Source organism: Silene latifolia, unplaced genomic scaffold (assembly GCF_048544455.1).
Source record: "Silene latifolia isolate original U9 population unplaced genomic scaffold, ASM4854445v1 chrun_scaffold_16, whole genome shotgun sequence".
Lineage (NCBI taxonomy): Eukaryota > Viridiplantae > Streptophyta > Magnoliopsida > Caryophyllales > Caryophyllaceae > Silene > Silene latifolia.
The window spans coordinates 8,602,091-8,614,600 of NW_027413123.1; the positions used below are offsets into that span (position 1 = coordinate 8,602,091).

General features: G+C 37.8%; 1 pseudogene; it reads left to right on the top strand.

Annotated features, from left to right (window-relative positions):
• The first annotated feature begins 5,323 nt into the window (after positions 1-5,323).
• Positions 5,324-5,422, top strand: LOC141637339 (small nucleolar RNA R71; annotated as a pseudogene).
• The last annotated feature ends 7,088 nt before the right edge of the window (positions 5,423-12,510 follow it).

Here is a 12,510-nt window from a genome sequence, read left to right on the forward strand (position 1 = left end):
ACTAATAAAGTAAACAGAGGAATTCATGCTTAAAACAGTAGAATAAACAATTAACATAAACAATGATAACGGTTGCGGGAATCTACTTAGAAATTCTGTACTATTGATGAAATAAAGATGAACTAAAAATAGGGCAGAAGAATACCGAGTTGCAGAGGAAAGATTAGGAATAAGAATTAAATATCCAATGCTCCACAATAATCCCAAACCCTAACTATGATATTCTAAAAACTCAATGTTAATTTCTGATAATAAAACTTGATTATAAACTAGGTATTCTCAGTTACGTTATATAGAAAGTATATGTAACAATTATTCCAAAACCTAAACTTAATGGGCTTCAAGTTCCTCGGTCTTTTAATTCTCGTCTGGAATAGCAGTGTGGTCGATCGACTAGGAGTGGTGGTCGATCGACTGGGATAGCAATGAACAAGAGCACGGAACCCGATGGTTGGTCGATCGACTGATGGAGGTGGTCGATCGACGGATTAAACTGCTACTGGACTTCATATTTCTCGTGGACTTGTCTTTTGGGCCTTGAATTGCGCACCAAGCTCGTTCCTCAGGTGAATGCTTCACGTCATATGCAATGCGAGATACTCGGGGGCGGATTTGGCTCGATTTCCGCTGGATTCTTCACATTTCTGCAATAATGTACAAAAATACAGAAGTAGACGGAAATAGGGAGAAATGTAGCATAAACTACATGAATGAGCTCTGAAATGCGTGTAAAATGGGATGTAAAACATCATATAAAAGACACGCATCAAATACCTCCATATCCGCCCAACCAGGAAAAGGACATGTAGGATCAAGAAGTCCTTGCCTAGCTAGATGTAGGAGGGGCGGATATTGAGCATGGTAAGAATTCACCCGATCTTCATGAGCTTCTTTATGCATTTGTTGCATTAGTTGGGTCAAATAGTTGTTGCCTACCATGACATTGGAGCCACTCGGTTTGAATTCTTGGTAGGCAAATGAGTATGGTGGAGTCACAATGGAGGAGGAGGAGGGCTTTGTATTTGATTCCCTATATTACTTCATTATCACTTCGGCTTCCTTGGAGACGGGCAATATGTAGTTTAGCCTACGGTCGGAGAGACGGAAAATCTTGCTAGGCAAGACAAAGGACTTAGTTTCTTTGATGAGCCACTCAAATTTGTTGTCAAGGTTGTCATTCTTGACCCAATGGAATTTGTTGATCATAGTGCTCATAACAACGAGGTTCCTCCCTTTAACCGGTTTGTAGGTGTTATCTTTGTTGAAATTTGGGTTAAAGTGCTTAGCTAGCCTCGTTACTAAGCCACCATTTACAATGAAGGCCGCCTCGTCTTTCCCATTATCAATCTCAAGCCACCGATCAAGCAATAGTTGAAGAATGTTGTAATTTTTGGTGAACTTTCCATTGATATTCATGTAGGACTTAAAGTAGACAAAATCAAGTTCGGTGAAGTGATTGGTGCCTTTTCTAGCAATCAAGGTATTTCCCACAAACTTGTGCCATACTCTTATGCACGGATGATGAAAATATAGAGCATGACACTCCCGGAAGAATCAAACTTTCGACCGGTAATAGCTTTTCAAAGAGCTCCGACATCATATTTCAAAGGCTTCTTCTCATAATGGTGATATTGTAAAAGACCAAACACATTACCAAACTCATTCAAAGTCATGCTTCTACTCTTGTTCTCAAGACGGAAATAAAAAAAATGTCAAGTCTCTACCTTAGACACCTTCAAGGAGCTTATGAACTCCATGGTTAATGAAGGGTAGGACAATTCTTCCATTTCAAAGAGGGCTAACAACCTCATGGACTCGAAAAATGTTCTAGTTCTTTCAAGCACACCCAATTTGGCAATTGTTCTATGACCGGAGTAGTTGTGGTAGATTCCTCAATAGGAGTTGCGATTTCTTGGATTTCCGCCCTTGGTTGTGTCACTACCAAAGCCTTAGATGCAAGAAGAGCTTGTTGTCTCTTTGATAAATTTAGAGTCTTGGGTGCCTTGTTTCCGCCTTTGGTCCTTGCCATTGTGTTCTCCTTCTCAAATTTGTATCAACAAACCAATATTGTGCTTGAATGCTCCTTGTTTCCTCAAACTTCAATCAATTCCTTAATCAATTTTAGGATTTTTGAATTTGTACTCAAACCCTAGAAAATTGATTAAATTTGTGAGAAGTTTGATGTTTAGATGGTCTTTTGTTGATAAAGGAGTGATTTAATCTTGTTTTGAGCAAGTTTTGTTTGAATGGTGGTGAATTTTGTTGAGAAATTTGTGTTTTTGAATGAGGGGTTGAGGGTTTTGAGGGAGAAAAGGTATGTGTTTGTGTTTGTGAAAGGTAGAAATGAATTGGGAAGGTGGGGTCTTCCCGTGTTTTTGGTAAATAGCAGCTCGCGACGCGCGGATTCATTACGGGACGCTCGGATCGTCTTACAGCATTTCCAGAAATTGTAAATCCGTACCAGGACGCGCGGATCAGTCTCAGCTCAAGCGAATTCCCTTTGGGGACGCTCGGATTCTACTGAGGACATGCAGATTTCCATATAGGGAAATTTTATAAACTTTGAAGCATGCCAGGACGCACAGACTGGTGCCAAGACAAGCGGCTCTAAGTATGGGACGAGCGTCCAGGAGATGATCTGGTCAGATTTTCTTATAGGACAATTTCTTCACTTCAAACATTCCAAGGACCCGCGTCCTAAGGCCAGGATGCTCGGATCCTTCTCTGGGACGCCCGGATCGATACTGGGGACGTTCGGATCATCTTCAGCTCCCACGGGCTCAGGTCTGCCCGTGGGGTTTCCTTTTCCCATATCATTCTTTCTTCTTTTCCTTTGTTTATTGTTGTGGGTGCACTATGAAGGCTCAGTTAGCCTAGGCACTTGCTATCCCCACACTCGATCAAACACTACACATCAAAACATGTTAAAATACCTCCCTCACTTGCTTTCATGTCAAAAATCTTTGATCAAAGCACAAAAATGCAAATCGAAAAATGACAAAGATGCAATAAAGGAAATAAAATGCGAGATAAGGGGATAGAAAATTTACCAATGGTGGTCTAGGGAAGACTCCACCAAACTCTCATTATTGGATGAGATGTCAAGGGGGCAAAGCCTAGGTGTTGTTGATGTTGCTCAACACCTTGTAGAAGTAGTCGAAGGCTTTCTCATTGTTATGATAGAGGTTTTGGGTAGACCTTTGCACATTGTTTTCTTCATTATTGTATTCCAAGTCAAAGTGATGACAAGGATTCACAAAATCTTGGTCTAGGGTCATAGCATTTCTAATATAAGGATTGACCAACCCTTCAAATTCGTCATCCCATAGACCACAAACTTCACTAGCTTGTTCCCCAATGATGTCATGAGTTGATAAGGGCAACTCTTCTTTCTGGTTGTCTTGGCCGATGAGGCCTTCTTCATTAATTGTCATGATGGGTGAACTATTCAAGCTCTCATTATTGATGAAAATTCCTTGCTCTCCGGATAGAGCTGCTTGAAGGGCATCCACTATCTTCTTCCATGCGGGTGGTGTTTCTTTACTTATGGCTTGATCCTTGCATAGAGATTCTAGCTTCTTCCTATCGCTTTCTCGGCTATAATGATCGATCATGAAACATGGCGCATATAGTCAGGGAGCTCTAATGGTTTTGTCAAGATTGAAAGTGATATTCTCATCTCCCACTTCAAGTGTGAGCTCTCCATGTTTCACATCGATTACCGCTCCGGCGGTATGCAAGAAAGGTCTCCCTAAAATGATAGGAATGTTGGAATCCTCTTCCATGTCTACAATGACAGTCCACCGGGATGAAGAATTTGCCAATTCTCACGGGCACATCCTCCCATACCCCTAAATGTACTTTTGTTGATCGATCCACCATTTGAAGAGTGATGTTGGTGCATTTGAGCTCTAACATCCCTAGCCTCTTACATACCGAGTATGGCATGACAATTGCACTTGCTCCAAGGTCACACAATGCTTTGTTGATTGTAGTGTCGCCAATGGTACGTGGAATAGAAAAACTTCCCGGATCTTTGAGCTTCTGAAGGGAAATTTCTTGATGAATAGCACTACTCACTTTGGTAAAGGCAATAGTCTCTAGCTTTCGGATGGATTTGTTCTTGGTAAGAATATCTTTCATGTATTTTGCATAAGCCAGAACATGATTGATCAATTCCGTGAATGGGATTGAGACCTCTAGGTTCTTCACAATTTCCATGAACTTTCCAAGTTGGTTATCAAGCTTAGGCTTAGCTTGTCGACTTGGGAATGGAAGTCTAATCACAATAGGCTCTTTTTCCTTAGCCTTCTCTTCATTCTTCTTCTTTGAAACTTCATTGGAGGTAGGATCTACCTCCTTAGAGTTCTCCACAACTCCTTTCTTGTGAATAACATCCACAATATCTTCCTCAATTGGCCTTTTCGGCCCCTCATATCTTGTACCACTTCTCAAATAATGGATGGCACTAACCGTCTCATATCTTGGGGGATTACCTTGAGGCGGTAATGGCCCCTTTTATCTTTGAGAGCTAGAAGATGCAAATTGAGTCAATTGAGTTTCTAACATTTTGGTGTGGGTAAGAATGTTGTTGATGGTGATCTCTTTAGCTTGGCTATATTTTTGCATTTGGGTGAAAAATTCTTGTTGGTTATTTTGCATTTGGAGGACCGCTTTTGGAACATCAAAGCTTTGGTCATTTGGTTGGTTGTAAGAAGGTTGATTTTGGTAACCTTGGCTTTGGTTTAAAAAGGGACTTTAAGCTTTGTTTCTCATTGGAGGTGGGGTGTATGTTTGTTGGGGGTTTTGGACATTTTGGCTCCTGTATGAAAGATTTGTATGGAATTTGGTGTTCTCATTATAGTATTTGGAATAAGGGGTGCCACTCTTGTATGCTTAGAAAGCATTGACTTGTTCACTTGTTCCCCTACATTCGCTTTGATCATGTCCCAAGGTTCCACAACTTTCACATACTCCACTTGGGATTGAGGATGATGCCGCCATAGCATTAACATGTTGTTTGGGTGATTTGGAGGCTTGATCAAGCTTAGCCATGACCTTCTCAAACTTCAAATTGATGGTGTCAATATGAGCACTTAGTTGAGCACCCAATTGAGTGATGGAATCTACCTCATGCTTTCCTCCTCTTATGGCCTTTCGAGGCCTACTATATTGGGAATTATGAACCGCCATGTATTCGATTTTGGCCCATGTTTGATTATCATCAACTTCGGTAAACTTCCCATTGGATCCCATATTAAGAATATTGCGGGAGTCTTCATATAGGCCGTTCCAAAATAGTTCCACAAGGAACCACTCACTAAGTCCATGGTGTGGACAAGAACGACAAGTGTCCTTAAATCTCTCCCATGCTTCATATAATAATTCCTCATCCCTTTGCTTGAAACCGGTGATTTGGGCTATCAACATATTAGTCTTCTCCGGAGGGTAGAATTTATTGTAGAAGGCAAGTGCTAACTTCATCCATGAATCAATACCAAGTGTGGCCTTGTCTAGGCTCTTCAGTCATTACTTTACGGTACCGATCAAAGAAAAAAGGAAACAATACCCATTGGATTTGGTCTTGAGTAACTCCGGTTTGAGAAATTGCATCACAATAGTCACAAAAAGTCTCCATATGTGAATGAGGCTCTTCACTAGGCATCCCTCCCAATTGACTTCTCTCAACTAATTGTATGAATGCGGATTTGGCAATGAAATTACCGGTTAAATGTGGTGGTGTAGGAGTACCGTTTGGTAGGTTCTCCTCGGTTGGTACGGAATGTGATGAAAATTTTGTTATTGTAGGTTGATTTTATGGTGAGTTTTGAATTGGTGTATCCTCTCCTTCTCTTGCAAAAGGGTTGGTAAACTTAATGTTATTTGGTTGAATGTCCACAATCTCTAGAATACCTACAACTCTTGAATTATCTTTAGCAACTCTTCTATTGATGGTTAAGGTCCTTTCAATCTCGAAATCAATAGGTAATAAATTACCTTGTGATCTCCTAGTCATGCAAAATATCAAATAACTCGAAAACAATTAGAACAACCTTGAGGAGATTAACTTCCCCAAGGTAAAGAAACACACAACTAAAAACAATTAATGAAAATCAAATCAATTTAACACCGTTTCCGTCAGCGGCGCCATTTTTGGCTTGGTTAAAACTCGTCGTCAAAAGCTTCCAACCAAAACGATATTTATAACTTCATAAACTACTCTTAGCAAAGAGGTAAGTAAAGGTCGGATCCCAAGGGACGGGTATTGATGTAGGATTTTCAATTGTAAGTAGCTATGTATAAGGGTGTCACAAATTGGGTTGAGATGAGACGTAGTCTAAACTAATCAACAAGATGAATGTAAATTAATGAAAACAAAGTAAAGCAAATAAAGGGGTTTTTAAACAATTGATTAAAGGCACTAGGGTGTCATGGGTTCATAGGGGATTCATGGGAGTAGATTATACAAACGTGTTCTCAATTATATGCAATCACTTATTGTTGTGATGGGATCGAGTTAGTGTATGTTTTACAATCCCTGGAAAGATTTGGGTCCCGGAGCCGAGTCGTCTAGACTGTACAACACCAACAAGTCGACTTAATTCTTCCTATTTAACTCTATGCATGGTCTAATGAGACTCGAGTTGGTTTATATCTTACAAGCCTCATTGAAAAGATAAGGGATCGTCAAAAAATGCAAGGATTCATAGGCTCGCATTTCATCAAACATAACATGTGCATAGGTTGAAATCACAACAAGCAAGCAAATTAATTATGAAAACATATTAGATTAAGAATAGATCAATCCCCATATTTGTTTCCCCTAATTCCCCATTAACCCTAGATAGAGAAACTACTCACTCATGATCAAGTTTAGCATGCTAATAAGGTTGTCAATCATACTAACAAAGCAAAACATGATGAATAAAGTAAAGTGATTAACAATAATTAAGCAAGGGTAAAAAGGAATTATACCTATGGAGATGATCCAAATAATAAAGCAAAGAATAATAGAAGTACTTGATGATTGATGGAAGATTGTCAATCCTCCAAATAAACCCAAATAATCTCCTAATTACCCAAATAAAAGGAAGAACAATTTAGAGATTAATGAAAAATTAAGATGTGATTAATGTTGAGAAATGTATTACAACTAAATTAAGACTAATTTAAGAGCGGATTAAGAATTGATTAAACTACTATTAAGAGTTGATTATAACTTGATGATAATCTAGGTAGTACAAAGAGGTATTTATACTAAAATTAAATATAAGGATTAGGGTTACTAAAGGCTTAATTGACTATTAAGACCCTAATGAAACTTGAGGAAATGCAACTCCCGAGGGACATGCGCGAATCGTCTCTGCTAGTCCCATTATGATCCGCTCATCCTGTGCTGAGGCACGGGCTGTTCTGTAAGAAGATCCGCTCAGATCAGGGAGGAGACGCTCAAATCATATCTCTTCAATCCACTCTTCCTGGGATCAAGCCGCTCGAATCCTGGCACTTTGGTACGCTCGGATCATGCTCGGGCCGCTCGGATCCTTGGACAGAGTTGTTCCCTTGTTTGGCTCCTTAACAATCTGCAAGGATCGTGTTGGGGATGCAAGGATCTTTTCATCATTGCCCATTTCACTTTATTTATCTACTTAGGCCTCTAGTTTCAGTCTTCTCTTTGATGCTTGGTCATTAGATGCGATCCATTTAGCTCAATTTAGCCTCATAAATGCAAGGTTAGCCATCCTCTCCTACCAAGGACACAAAACCTCAAAGAATATGCAAAATGGGAAACTAAAGATAATAAATGACCCAAATATGTGATAGAAAGCATGGGAAAGAGGATACTTCGGGGACTAAATGTGCTGAAATATGAGTCACATCACGTAGTCACCCAAGTACGAAAACAACTACCGATGAAGGTATGTCATGTTTTATTTTTTAATTGTTTAAAAAATAAAAATTGTTAATTGTTTATAATATTAATTGTTTTATAATTGTCTATAAATTGTTAATTATTTTTGTTGTTTTAAAAAAAAAATTGTTTCTCGATGTAGGTGACGGAGCTCCCCTTCAGCTCAATTTTGACCCTATATCCCACATTGGGGGTTTCATTTATGAGGAGTTCGTGCCGATCCCGATCAAAGATGGTTTTTTAGGTGCATTTGACCCTGATGGGGATGGTTATTTTTGTTTTTGGGAAATGTCACATGCTAAAACAGGAAATAAAAGAATCTACCTCGAGATGCAAAACCTACTTTTGGAGAGCTAAAAGACAATGTCTATATCAAAGTTTACTATGGTCGGCTAAACAATACTTGTAGACGGATCGAATGGACTCAACGTATAGGATGTCAAAAGCCAAATGGGATGGAAGGTTTGGATTTATTTGGTTTTGCTACGTTGTTCAACTGGACCATATGTTTGGTGACAATGTCATATCTACTAGATGGCACACACATATGATCCGGTTCTTCAACATATCTTCCTTTTCGAGCTGCTCACGATGTCCGTGCCCTGAATGGTATTCTATGGATTCTTTTTACAGGTAATCATTTTGTGCGATTACGCGTCGATGATATGTGTGACATGCCTCCGATACACGGTCTTTGGTCGTCACTTCGCGATGACGACGTTAACCATTATGAATAAATTCATACTGGAAGATTCACTTTTTGGATGTCGTATGTATTTTCGGGTCTGATTCACAATCGTTATCGTAATGAAGATGATGTAATATATATGTAATTGGGGAAGATTTGATTATTGGTAATATTAATCGTACCGTTATTAATTTTTTTTATGATTCACAACCCTTATCGTAATGAAGATGATGTAATAAATATGTAATTGGGGAATATTTGATTTTTGGTAATATTAATCGTATCAACTTATTAATTTTTTTTATACTCATAGTTTGTTTTTATACGTAATTTTATTGTCATAGATGTTTTGATAAAAAAGAAAGGTCCATTCGTGTAGATTACACGAACAGACCCAGGCCATTACGTGTAAACTACACTTGCCAGGCCAGGCCCAAACGTCTAAGATACACGAAATGGTATAGGCAGAGACGTGTAGGTAATATGAATGGGCCCAAGCCAGGTCGTCAATTCTGCACGAATTACCCTAGGCTATGTCGTGTTTTCTACATGTTTGGGCCATGAATTCGGCATTTTTTTAGTTTTTAACTTTCGCTAAAATCGCTTTAATCGTCCGTTATCGTATTTGTACTTAATGGTAATCGTAATCGTTATCGTAATCATAATCGACCAATAAAAAACTATGACATCCAAGTCTAAAAAATAAAATTATTATAATAGAAAGTCTATCATAAGAAGTTCAACAATAAAAACAAGAAAAATATAAACAATACAACAAATGTAACACTAATAAAAAAAAGTTCAAGAAACTAAATACTAATAAGTACTCCAGCTTGTCGAATGCTCTAAAGAAGCCCATCATTGGTCATCATTAACTCCCGATCCTCCCTCGGGATCCACGCTGGATATTCTCTCATTGCCTCCCGATCATCCCTCGTCATCCTCGCGGGTTCTCCTCTCATTGCCCCTGCTTCTACCGGTGTGACGACGTGTGCCTCAGCAACGGGGGGTTTACCAGTGTATGCACACATATCTGAATGGACAGTGTGGACATGGGTTACCTGCACGCCAAGCCAGTCTATGGACATGCAACAGCCAGAAAGCCACGCTCGGTGGCTCAGAAATGCTTTCGACCGGATCGCTTTAGACCGGTCGGTTTTGTCTCAGTGAAGGTCTCGAAACGATGCTAGAGATGTTCGGAGTCGCCACCAAGCAATTATGGGATGACTGGAAACCGTTTGAATCACTTTATACCTCGGTCAATCAAGGCAAAAAAGCGGTACTTGCCATAGGTACTAAAGATAAGGAATCGTCCCTCTTTAGCATCCTATCACTAGAATGACTCTCGTTCGCTATGGATAAGTTCGTCCACTATCCAAAGTTTCTGAGTAAGAGGTAAGGGTACATATTGGGAAACCATTTAATCGGACAGCCAACCCTACCCGCGGTATTGGCCTCTACTGATCGATCTTGGTTGGTTAAGTGCAAAAGTTGATAAAACGAGATAAATGCATGAATGTGCATCCATAAGTTTAAACCTAACATGCGAAAGTTTGCTAAGTCGGTTATTTATCCAAATATCAAGTAATTGATGTCGAGTTGGCTTTAATGTTGATTTGCATGCAAGACGGAAATTAAACATCCATTTACGAAGTTAGGTTTATGGTGCTTAACATGATCCATTTGTCTTAAAATAGTGTTTTAGAATGCAAAGTGTAAAATGCAAACTCATCAATCTGATCTGTCCTGTGTTCGGGTTAACCGAAGTCAGGATCGTCCTAGACGAGTGCTGGAAATGGGGTAGGAGTAGTGCCAGGCAGCCTATTGAGGCGCGAGCCTGTTGGCGATGCAATAGATCCTGCCCAGGTTTGAAATGTAGAAAACAGGGAGCATGTCTAGGCGCGAGTTAGGTGACGACCCAAAGGGGTGTGTCCTGGTTGTTCAAAGTGTTTGTGAAATCGTTTGTAAAAGGGTGTTAAAACCCGCTTTTATTGAAAAGGTCGTTAAGACCGCTTTTGTGCTAATATGAAGAACAGGACTCGGAATAATTATCATTGTCTTGATAATATTCGATGTCGGGTTTGGTTTTGCAAACATGACATGGATTGTTTTGTAAAAAAAAGTGTAAAAATTCTTGATATGAACTTAGTATATTAAGTTCATTGCTTTGTACTTAGTCAAAGTTTTTCATCGTACTCGGGTTAAACCAACATGGTATGTGGAACCAAGGATGCTTATCCATGTATGACTAATATGGTCTTTTGCAAATGTAGACAAATGAATCTTCTTTATTAAAAGAACAACCACAATGCTGATGTGTCAGCCTGTGGTTGAAACTACAAATTTTAATTTTTTTTTATTGAAAAAGTACCCCACCAACGTTCGTTTCAACATTTATATATGAACTGATTTTCCCCTCTTGATATTTAAGTGAAATAATTTGCTATGTTTAATTTACTTTACTAAAATTATAATTAATATTTTCAGTGATGAGTTGATAAAGATTTAAAAATGAACAACTGAAAAAAATAGTGAAAAAAGTATTAAAATAAAAATACTTTAAATATCGACAAAATACATTATTAAAATAAAAATTTAGCCAATTATTATTGGCGAAATGAAGAGTAACTATTGAAATAAAAATAGAGTTAAATCCTCTTATTCTCTAGATGTACATCTTTAAAGATCTAAGGTTCGGCATAAACTAATAATTAAAACTATAGGTTACAAAGATTGAATAATTCATTTCTACCGGGAAACAAAAAAACTCAAAATAAGTAATTAATATTATAAACATTAATAAAAAAAATGAAAAAAAAAGAGAAATTAATTGAAGAAGAATATTTGCTTCGAAAATATTCGAGCGACGACTTCAGTACTAATAAAAGCATTCGATCTCAAAAGTTAAAGAGTAACGACATAAATAGTGATTAAATAGTAAAATATATTTTAAAATGAAAAGATGTGCAATTAATGATTATTAATAAAGAGTGAAAATTTGTTTGAAAACAAAAATTTCTACATTTGAAAAAGAAAATTAATATTATCTTTTAAACAATTAGGTAGACTTAAATACAATTATCATTAGATTTACAAAATTTGGGTCAAAATAGCGGAAGTACGAGATTTTTCCAATCGATTGCATTAGAGTCAAGTCTTATAGAGTGGGTGGAGGAGGAGTATGGAAGCGGCATTTCTATAGAGGAAGAAGGAAGGTTGAGCCGTTGAGGGAGGTAGTGGTGCAGAAAGTTTTAATTAGGGCTATTGATTGAGGAAGAATTTATATATAAGAGATTACGATGGTGGGTAGAAATGGTAAATGAGGGACATTATGGGCCATATACTAAGTTTAGACGCTTCGGATACACAAATTCTCATTTAAAATGGCGTATTTATCTTAATTTTAAGACGAGTTAATTAAAATGGGTAAGATAAAATTAAACTTTTTATTAGGTACTAACAAAATAGTAATTGTACTATCTAGCTAAATAAGGTGTTATTTGACCCATTTTATTTATCTTTATTTTAAGACGAGTTAATTAAAATGGGTAAGATAAAATTAAAGTTCATATTAGGTACTAACAAAATAGTAATTCTATTATCTAGCTAAATAAGGTGTTATTTGACCCATTTTATTTTTTAGATGGATATGCCCATTTTAAGTGAGACCAATTAAATAAAGAACATAATTAAATGAGAGACAATTGTGAATATCTCTAATTAAGCCCGTCAAATGTATTAGAAGGTTCGGGCCATCCAAGTTGGATCACAATTCACAATACGAGTCGGTTGCATATGGATCGAGTCAAGGTTAGACTTCAAGCCAAAATAGTATATGTCCGTTATATTATCATATTTTGAGACGAAAAAACACACTTCGTAAAATTAAATCATATTTAATATTTATAAT